Here is a 10,400-nt window from a genome sequence, read left to right as displayed (position 1 = left end):
TTTACTCATTTTTTGAATTAAGGCATTAAGATCAATTGTCAATTAATGATTTAATGTTCCTCTTTTTAGGCAACTTTAGCATGGTATGAAATACATTTTCTCCCCACTGTAGCTGTGCCATTATTATTCATGTGAATTGGAGGCCTTGCAGAAAAACTGTGATGACACCCTAAGTGTTTCTTTCTCTTTTATTATCATTATGCTTTCTTCTTACATGGGAATCTATGGCAGGCAGTCTAATTGAAACGTCTGGTAAAAAGTTATGAAATTTGCACACTGATTGGGGAAAGTCCCATGAGTCCCTAGTTTTCAATGACTCATGTCACCATCTCAAGTCCACTGTGTACATATTAGGACATCCTCAGATGTCAGAATCAGGTGACAGGTCTTTCAGAAAACGATGGAATTACAGTATCAGTTAAATAAATGTAAGGAAGATCTCTAGGTATGGTTATGGTTATGGTTGTGGTTATAGTTATTTAGCAGACGCCTTTGTCCAAAGCGACATACAAATAAATAACAATACAAATTAAATTAACAGTTACAAAATAGGGAGAATAGCAATATTATCAATAAAACTGTATGAAACAATCATTTTAATCACTAACCTAATGAGAAATAAAACAATGAATACGAGAATAGCAATTAAATAAGTCATTCAATCAATCATATAATAACAATAACTTTGGCATGGTAAGGCTAAATTTAAGGACAATAGCAAAAATAAATGTCAAATTCTATCAATGGACAAATTATAACAAAACAATACTATTATACAAACCATAACACATAACAAACGCTCAAAAGACTAAGTGCCTATTAAACAAATATGCCTTAAGACCCCTCTTAAAAGATCCAAAACTGTTGCTGGAACGGAGAGATAAAATAGCATCAGACAAAACAGCCTCAGAAGAAAAGCTGTCAGAGTCAGGGTCCGAAACTTGACACCTGATTCTGACATCCAAGTGCTTTATCAATAGCCTAGAAATCTAGACGCACCCTAGTGGGCAAAAATATTTTTGCCTAGCGGGATGGTCTAGGGTTGCACCGTTCGCGCGCTCGTTTGAATCGGCTTTGGAAGAGTTAGACTTGGGCTTTTCTTTGAAGTTTGAGCAGAAAGAAGCACTCAAGTCATTCGTTTTAAAGAAGGATGTATTTGCCGTTTTGCCGACCGGCTACGATTGGTCACAAATGCTGGCCTATTACGTGCAGAGGCAGTTTGAAAGACAACTGTTCAGCCCACCCACAGGCTTCAGCTCTGTGAATGGTCCGACCCCAGACTATACATTTCTGTATAGTCTGGCTTGCCAGGCTACTTTATCAACACCTATGAGTCAAAGTTGGAGTTGCATCCATGCATCCTTTGAACCATACGGGGTGGGTAATTTATGCTAATACACAGTAGTAGCTTATTTGCACAAACTGCAGTGGGTATTACGTGTGGTGGGAGTTTACCACTTTGGGTTCTACGTTGTCTGATTTGTAATGGTATAATCTGACATGTCTCCAAGGGAGAAGAATTGATAAATTGTGTATTTTCATAACCCTTTTTATATTCTGACTCCGGCTTAGATTACTTATAGATCTCACAGAAAGTCTGAATTATTGAATATCCAGAAGATGTCAGCAGAGTGGCCAGAATGAACATTTTTAAGACATCTTTTCTGGACGTTCTATAGATCTTATTTGGGGTGTTACATAGACGTCGTTAGAAGAAGTCTGAAAGACTTAATCATTGAACATCCACCTGACACACCTGTTAGTGCTGTAGTTATCATGTCAGAGTCATAATCTAAAGGTTGATCCTTACACAGAGTATGATGCGGTTTTATCAGTTACTGTAATGATAAACCATGGTTATCGTAGTTACCCCCCAAAAACAATCTTTTTTTACCATGAAAGTTCTGTAATGTCATTTATACACTAATTCTGGCTGCCAAATAGACGTCTAGATAATGGCCTGGGAGAACATCTTTCTGCAACTAATTTCGGTTGTCTACAGACCTCCCGAACGGGGTCAGGCTGCACTATTGTCTCAATGTCATTTGTTACCTAATTCTAGCTGTCAAATAGATGTCCAGATTATGACCTCGCAGAGCGTCTATTTGCAACTAATGTTGGTTGTCTATAGACGTCCTGAGCCGGGAAGGCTGGACTATTGTCCCAGTGTCATTTATCAATTCATTTTGACTGTAAAATAGACGTCCAGATCACAGCCTGGACAGACCACTGTGATATCAACTTGTTTTGGACGTCCATAGACATTGCTTGCCCAGTGGGTGACGCTAGCAAGATTACAGAAACAATGAAGGAGACGTTAAAGTGTAACTGCACCCTAAAATATGTTTTTTGAGCTGTTGATTGATTGAAATTACTCATAAGTGGTGACCTACACTATTACCAGGGATAATATTGACAAAAATCGTGTTTCCCGAGAAAAGTGACATTTCGTATGATTTTGTATTGGAGATATAGCTCTCTGCGCCCTCTACAGGTTGAAACATGCCATGGCATTTTGGTCCAAAATGCTATTGGAATGCTGACGTAGTCCTGCACTTTTCTGCCGAGACTTCGTCACCGGGTCGTTACAAATTAGGAATGAAACGCCCCAACACCTGCTGCCCTGATTAGCCTATGTGTAATAAGCCATGTCTGCAGCACTCATTCCCAGATTGACACGAAATCACCATGGTTGATTGGCTGCAGCAGAGCTGCACTCCCTTCCAAATTTCAGAACGTCCTGTCCATTTTGAAAGCCTTTTTCAGAAAAGTGAAGTGGGTGGAGTTATGGGCTGAAGTTACACTTTAAAATAAGATAATAACTATGCACTACATAGCGGTACACAATATGACCGCCACTCAGTTCTGCACATTCTCTCCACAAAAATAAATAATGCTTGTCAACTTTCCTGTATCTCCTGTAATTTGTGAAATTTATATGCATATCTCCTACTCTTGCAGCTCATGTGTATATGAGTGTGCATGTGATTTTGCCTTAAAAATGTATTGGATAGCCCCCCATGGATGAAATTCCAAAGGTGGGTGCAGCGCGGGGGTGGAGAAGCCCCTGGGGACCGAACTAAATTTTACCGTAAAAGTCTACTGGGGCTACATGCCCACCAAGTTTCATGTGCCCCGGTGCTATGGTGTCCTGGGAATCGTTGATCAAAAATTCTGTAGATGATGGAAGAAAAAGAAAAGAAAAATTCAATCACGATATGACCGCTACACTAGCTACGCTAGCGGTGGTCATAATAAGATAACATACCTTTGCAATTAGATAATTGTGATTACACTACAATTTTCTCAGTTTTAGACCTGCATATATTATTCTATAGGCCTAGCATGTCACAGATGGGCTACAAAGTCAATAGTAATTCAAGAATTGAATTGTCAATTTTAGATTCTGATACCATCTTAGCCATATCCTGGATACCGCCCCAGAGCAACATCTTGGATACCAGCCTAACCACATCCTGGATGTGCAGCCTAGTCAAAGCTTGCTTTAGGCTACTAAAATGTGTGTGACAAGCAGAGTATAACATGCATCTGTATTTGCCTGTACTTCAACTCGTAGGCAACGACAACACAGACGACAGGTTCATCCAGACGTTTTCTGAGTCTGGCAATACCCCACGATCGCCATGTTTCATTTTCCATTTGTCTTTCTAACTTGAGAAGAGACAAGTTTTAAATGGGAAAATGACCAGAAATCTTAGCCGGTCTATGAATTAACTGGAATATTCAATAATGCCGTGCGTATCAGATTTGATACATGCATTTCTGAGACCCATTGCATCAGCATGAGATATAAACTTTGCATAAAACCCAGTTGTATACAATCTGTTACTTGTCTTTTGCCCCCTGTTGGATACCTTTTGCATTATAACAATTCTGACAAGTGGTTTGTTACAATTCAAAATGGTGGAATCTCATTAGCACCCTGATGGTTATGCAAAGGTCAAGGATATTGGTAATTTGATGATTTTATGGTGAGATTTACCTTTACATATGTATCAATATTTTAAAATGAAATATTGCTTTGTTCAAAAAACAATTAAAAAAAAATAAATAAAATGTAGTTTGGTGTAAAATCGAGCAGAAAATGTTAGTATCAAATTTGATACAGCAGGTAATTCCCTCAGTGGTCATGGGGGCTTTTTTTGGGGGGGGGGGGGGGTATTATATGAGTATTATGTCTTCCATACAGTGTTTAATGAATCAATTACACAATTTACATATTAAAATGTGATATTTACAACAAATAATTCATAATCCGTATTCAAAATTCCTAAAAATCCATGCTATGGCTAATTTACAGAGGTATAAAAGAAAGTTCTCTACTGAAAATGTTCTGAAATTCCTTGATGGCAATTGGAGTGACATACAGGGCCATGTAGAGACAGATGATGAAGTGTAAAATAGAAATAGGACTCCAAATACAGAGCATGACGAGAAAAGTTCTACTAAAAGTAACGCTTCTGCCTGGTTATCTCATTGCAAAATGAAAGAAATGGATGTAAAAAGGCAGCTGTTTGAAGAAAGAAATATTTGGATGTTATGGATGACCAAAAATCTTACAGATGTCCAAGTTCTTGTTATTGACCAACGTGTGTGTAATGCCCAATGTATCAAATATGATACAAACAGAAAAACGTACATTTTGGTTTAGGGCCTAATAAAGACTCCAGATTCTAAAAAATAGAATTTTCTGACCATTATTTATTGGGTCAGGCATTATAGGGCTAATTCAAACGGTATTTATCCCCGAGGGCCAATTTCTCCATGCAGGCATAGGCTCTGTTCAAATCGGGAAAAACTGCTGCCTTCTAAGATATCTAACTAGAGAAGAAGATTTTCGCTGCCTTCTAAGATATCTTAGAATTCCTGAATAACGGTCAATTTTGAAGGCAGCATCGATGTACACTTCAAGCTGCCTTCTACCCATAATCCTTTGCGGCCACGTCTGAATCTCTGTGAAAACAAAACAAACATGGCTGCCGATATCGGTAAATGACTGCCAAATCTGTTGAAATGTCATTTGTGTGACGTTATTTAGTTTGGATTTGTGGAAAGTATATTGAAAATAAACGATTTACTACCTGGGTATACCATTGTTGTACCCCCAAATACGCCTGGTCTGATATATTAGCTGCCAGTGAAACTATTTTATACCGTTAGCCTGCTAGCTTACATAGGCTAATTTAGTTTAACGTCAGGCTTTTGCTAACGTCATACCGTAGTGTTAACCAAAGATCCTAGAGTGCTATGCTCATTTTTAAACGACGCGTTTAATCTAAAGTCATGTCCAGAGAGCCCTCTATTTAGGGAGGGAGGCAGTAGGCAGCTGCCTTCCGATTCGAACGGAGCCATAGTGTAGTGACATATAAGACGCACAACATATAAGACATAGGGAGAACAGGACAGACAGGGGTGTGGGTGGGTGGGTGTGTGTGTGTGTGTGTGGGAGGGGGGTTAGTCCCAGGAGAGAGAGGAGGAGGGGGCTGGGAGCATATTTAAGTTCAGAAGGCGAATAGCCTCAAAAGTTAAAGTACTGTAGCCTTTCTTCTGTTTGTCCTAGCAAGAGGACAGCGCAGACGCCTGCCAGAGGGCAGACATTCAAAAACTCTGTATAAGACATGGGTAAAGTCTTCTAAGATGGAGTTGGCTTTTCTTAGTGTTGCCTTGTCATGCAGCAGGGCTCTCAAGTTTTGAAGTTTGCAAGGAGTGAGACTTTGTTTCTCTGGGGGGAGGGGGCGTGGCATTGGCACAGTTCAATGGCACATGTTCCCCAGTCCCATACAAAGTGGGGAACATAGGACCTGGGGAACATAGGTACGCTCCCCCACATAACATTTAGAGACATAGCGAACATAGCTAAATGTAAGGACAATGAACTCTTACCTTGGTCTACAAGTTATCCACAGTTAGTCCAGTTATTTCCATCATGCATTCTTCTCGATATGAGCTTGTTAGAAAGCCTTGCCTTATTCTTCTATCACATAGGTCGGACTAAATTCAAAGTTCCACTCCAGAAACACTACTGTTGTAGCCGAGGGACCTTGGCCAAAACTTGCAGGCTTTACCCAAACTGTAATGCATTTTCTGGCATCAAAGAAAAACCTGTGTAGATGAATGGGCAACATAACATAACTAGGTATTCTTTCATTGTTTCTTGATTTAATCTACTGGATTCAGCATGCTAAAAATCCCATCAATTTAGGGATTTTTGCAGGGTTTTTTTAGGCTGGGTGAACCCTGCCTGAACTTCCAGGGAATTTGAATTTCGCCCGGCCGCTCATGCCGAAAACCAGCCGATCTATCTCCTCTGTTTACTGCCAGAACCTTTGGCTCCTATCAGAAACAGCCATACTCTAGTCCTGGCACGCTATTGGCTGCTGACGTGACGATAACAAAACTTAGAACGAAGCAGCAGTTGTGTAGCCCGCTGCTGCTTCTGTTTTGGAAGATTTTAAAGGCAAGTTGACTTTGAAAACAGAACAAAAACTTGCCCTGGAACAAGTTATACAGTTATCAGGTGCGTAGGAATAGGTTACCCAGTTAAACCCGAAGAGAGAATCCCGCACATCGTCCACCACGCATGCAAACATCCACCCACCCACCACGCACGCAACATCCACCCACCCACAATGCCCCCCCCCCCCCCCCCCCCCAGGAGAACCCACACACCACCCCTGAACCGCGCGCCCAAGCAGCACGGCTGAGCATGGCCAGCCAGAGTCCGCCCACAGGCGGCGCCACCCATCCACAAATAACCCCCCACCACCATCCACGAGCAGAGAGAACGGGGCCCGCGCCAGCCCCACCCCAACCACAACACCGCACGAACACACACCAATGTGTGCCAATGGGGGCCCCCCTGACACTTGGGGCCCCTAGGCTGCAGCCAAATCAACCCATCCCATAACTACTCATTTAATGTATAGTGTCACCTAGTCAAAAATGAAAAAGCAAACATGAGGCATTGTAATCACAGGTACAGTATATTTGGTTGACAGGTTCAAAACTGCATGACATTTGAAGCGTAGGATCATTATGACACCCTCGGAATGTATGCCAAGTTTTGTGTAATTTGATTCATGGGGGACCATACAATAAATGAATAAATGTGTACATTTAGTGACTGTACACTATGCACACACATGAACGAGACTATTACCTGGGCAGATCTTTACTTGGAACTATTTTCAGCCTCATCGCCGACGAAGCACCGCTAGCTAGGCGCAAAGTTCTCACGTAGCACCACTTGTGAAGTTCCAGTCGAATCTAGTTGGGAGTTTACAAGACTGCTACGTGAGAACTTTGCGCCTAGCTAGCGGTGCTTCGTCGGCGATGAGGCTGAAAATAGTTCCAAGTAAAGATCTGCCCAGGTAATAGTCTCGTTCGATTTTGCATTATGATTTGTACTCGTTTTGAACACACGGCTCCCAAAATATATTTAGAAAAAAATGTAGACGTCTCGGTCACTTTTTTGGAGGACGTGCTCACTGACACCCTTCATCTACAGCAACTGTTCTAAGCTAAAGCTAACATCGCTGCTCCCAAAGCAGGAGAATGCCCGGACGGATTTTAACCGGGTTTTTTTCACTGTTCTAACTCTGGGGGTGACCGAGACTAGCTTAATTTCATTTTTGGGTGGCGTATTCCTTTAAAGATACATGCACGCACACACACACACACACACACACACACACACACACACACACACACAGACAAGCACAGACACACACACATATACAGGTATGCACACACTCACATTCATGCACGTACACACACACACACACACACACACACACATAAAAACACACACACAAAGACACACACACACACACACACACAAATTGGCAGGTGTGATTCATTTTTGCGGAGAGAATGTGCAGGACTGTGCAGCGGTCATATTTTATACCGCTTTGTGGTACATCTAGTTTTCCATCTGACTCAGTTTTGGCAGCCATTTTGGGAAATATGCCAATAAAAAAATTGTTTTTGAAATTTTATGATATCATCACAACATTCAGGAGATATGATGCAAAATATAGGCTTAATGCAGTGGAACATGTAATCATTGCCAAGGCAGCCATTAGGATTTTTTGATTGGTTCTATATCCGGAAATGTTCTGGGCTCCTATACATTCTCCAAGTTCAATGCCTTTATAATATAAGTGAATTTAATTTTCATATATGTTTTCACCCCTGTTCTATGAAAGTTCAGTAAAACTGTAGGTAAAAGGTCGTTTTTGACCATTAATCTGTCCTGTGTACAAATCATTCCAGTTTTGACAAAGTTCCACCACTTTAATTGACTTTTGGTATGTGATATGGGAAGGTTGCAATTGGTTTTGTTTGGGTGATTTTTTTCTTATACAGTAGATGCTTAGACTGTAAGTGATATTCTAAAAGTAGGCCTACCCTTCCCATTAAAACCGTTCCCTTGTGTAACACTTGTTTACATTAAATGTGTAACTTATGGTCACACAACATATCAGATCTGGGCCATCAGAAGATCTAGGGTTCTTTTCAGGAGGGAGTAAACACAGACACACACTGTTCAATCAATTTTTAGATTTTAGTGAAAAGATAATTATACACACATATATACAAACAACTCAAAACACACATTGAATAAAGATATCATAAATCACAATCTTTCTGTTTCAGTTTAAATTCACTCAGTAACTTAAATCCACTTTAACTCTATTTGAATTCCTATTTATGTTCTATTTATTCCTAGTTTTATTCCTGTTTAAAGAACTTATGTATTTATCTTTTAGTTATTATCTTATTTTGTAGTAAAGTAATTGACTCTTTTACTTTAAGCTAAATGATCTAATAAACTTCTACGTTTAAGATCTAGTATTTGAAATTATTTAACCTTTAGTTCAAAACATCAAACCGTCACGTTCAAACCCACATACAAAATGTGTAGCATCAACAGAAAAACATCAGTAGCTGCTAGCTATAGGCTACAATATCAAGTTCACACATTAACACAAGGCAATCTTACTGTATCAAGTATCACTCAAGTTATCAGTTCGTTAGGTTCGTTTTTCTCTATCACAGTCTTTTCTCTCTCAATCCAGAAACAGAAAAGTGTTATCGTAGAATGTAGAAACTGAAAAGGGGAATGTTAACGTTACGCTTCCAGTCGGGTTAATCCTCGGTGTGGAGAATCCATCTTGTATCGTTGTTGGGTAGGCTCGCCATCTTGTTCTCGTTGTCATTACACGTGTTGTCCATGTCCAATAAAGCATTCGGTTTAAAGCAATCAAAGTCTGTATCTCTGACTCAAAACTGCGACAGGAAATCTTCAGAAGAGTCTTTTCTGATAACTGACGTTATGAAAACTGCTTGTAATTCAACAGAAATAGCGCAGATTCAATGCTGCTAGTCAGTAATAATGCAGGCTATACTCATGAGCTAGCATTCAAACAAGGGAAAAACATAAAGGCTGTAGATTCAAACAGCACGTTTCTGCACAAACTCAAAATGTATTCAAAAGTATAAAACAAAAGTATTGACCTTAAACTGACTGTCACCGAGTAGTTTGGTCGTCTAAAGTTTCTTTTACATGTTCTAACTGTATCGTTTTCTCCGCGTCTCTTTTATCTGTCTCCGTTCTCTTTCTTCCCTCGGATCTCTCTCTGACGATTCCTTAGTTAAGTTTCGATTTCCTTCTTCCTGTCATTACACCCAGTAGAGGGCGCTCCAACATTATTCCTATTCAATAAAGCTATACTATTTTAAAGCTATAGTCTCCTGTCTTTTATTCACTACTTAATCAAACTTAATTTGCATTCTATATTTTCTGGTTTGACCATATCTCTCGTTTCAATGAAACATAAGTAAATAAACTAAACAATGTTTTGATGTTTAATATTATTTGCATTATCTTTAGGCTCTTTTAGGTTAGTTTGTAAACCTGGGTTACACTTGGCCTTAAAATAATATGGAAGCATATGTGTTCCAAAATTCAAATGAGAATGCATTCTGCAATATGCAATTCTAAAAGACATTACATTATGCAATTGCTAATTCATTATGCAATTTAATATTACAATTTGCAATACTTTCTTTCAAAATGCATTTTAATATACAAAGTGGCAATGCAATCATCAAATCAATTTGATGTATTTTGGTTGAAATTTTTAAAAGACATGGATTGAATTGCATTCCATTTTGCCATGGTACTTTAGTCTCAAAATTCAAATGGCAATTCATTTTGCATTTCAATTTTCAATATTCAGTTTCATCATTTAATTGTCAATTACTTTTGCAATTTAATGTTCAAAATTCAATGTAGAATTTAATTATTTTTTATTTTTTTTAATTTTTTAATTGTTTTTTGAAAAAGTTTTTTAAACAAATATTGAAAACATTTT

This window comes from Sardina pilchardus, chromosome 6, assembly GCF_963854185.1.
Source record: "Sardina pilchardus chromosome 6, fSarPil1.1, whole genome shotgun sequence".
Lineage (NCBI taxonomy): Eukaryota > Metazoa > Chordata > Actinopteri > Clupeiformes > Clupeidae > Sardina > Sardina pilchardus.
The sequence above is the reverse complement of the archived record's forward strand: the minus strand, read 5'-3'. Positions refer to the sequence as shown.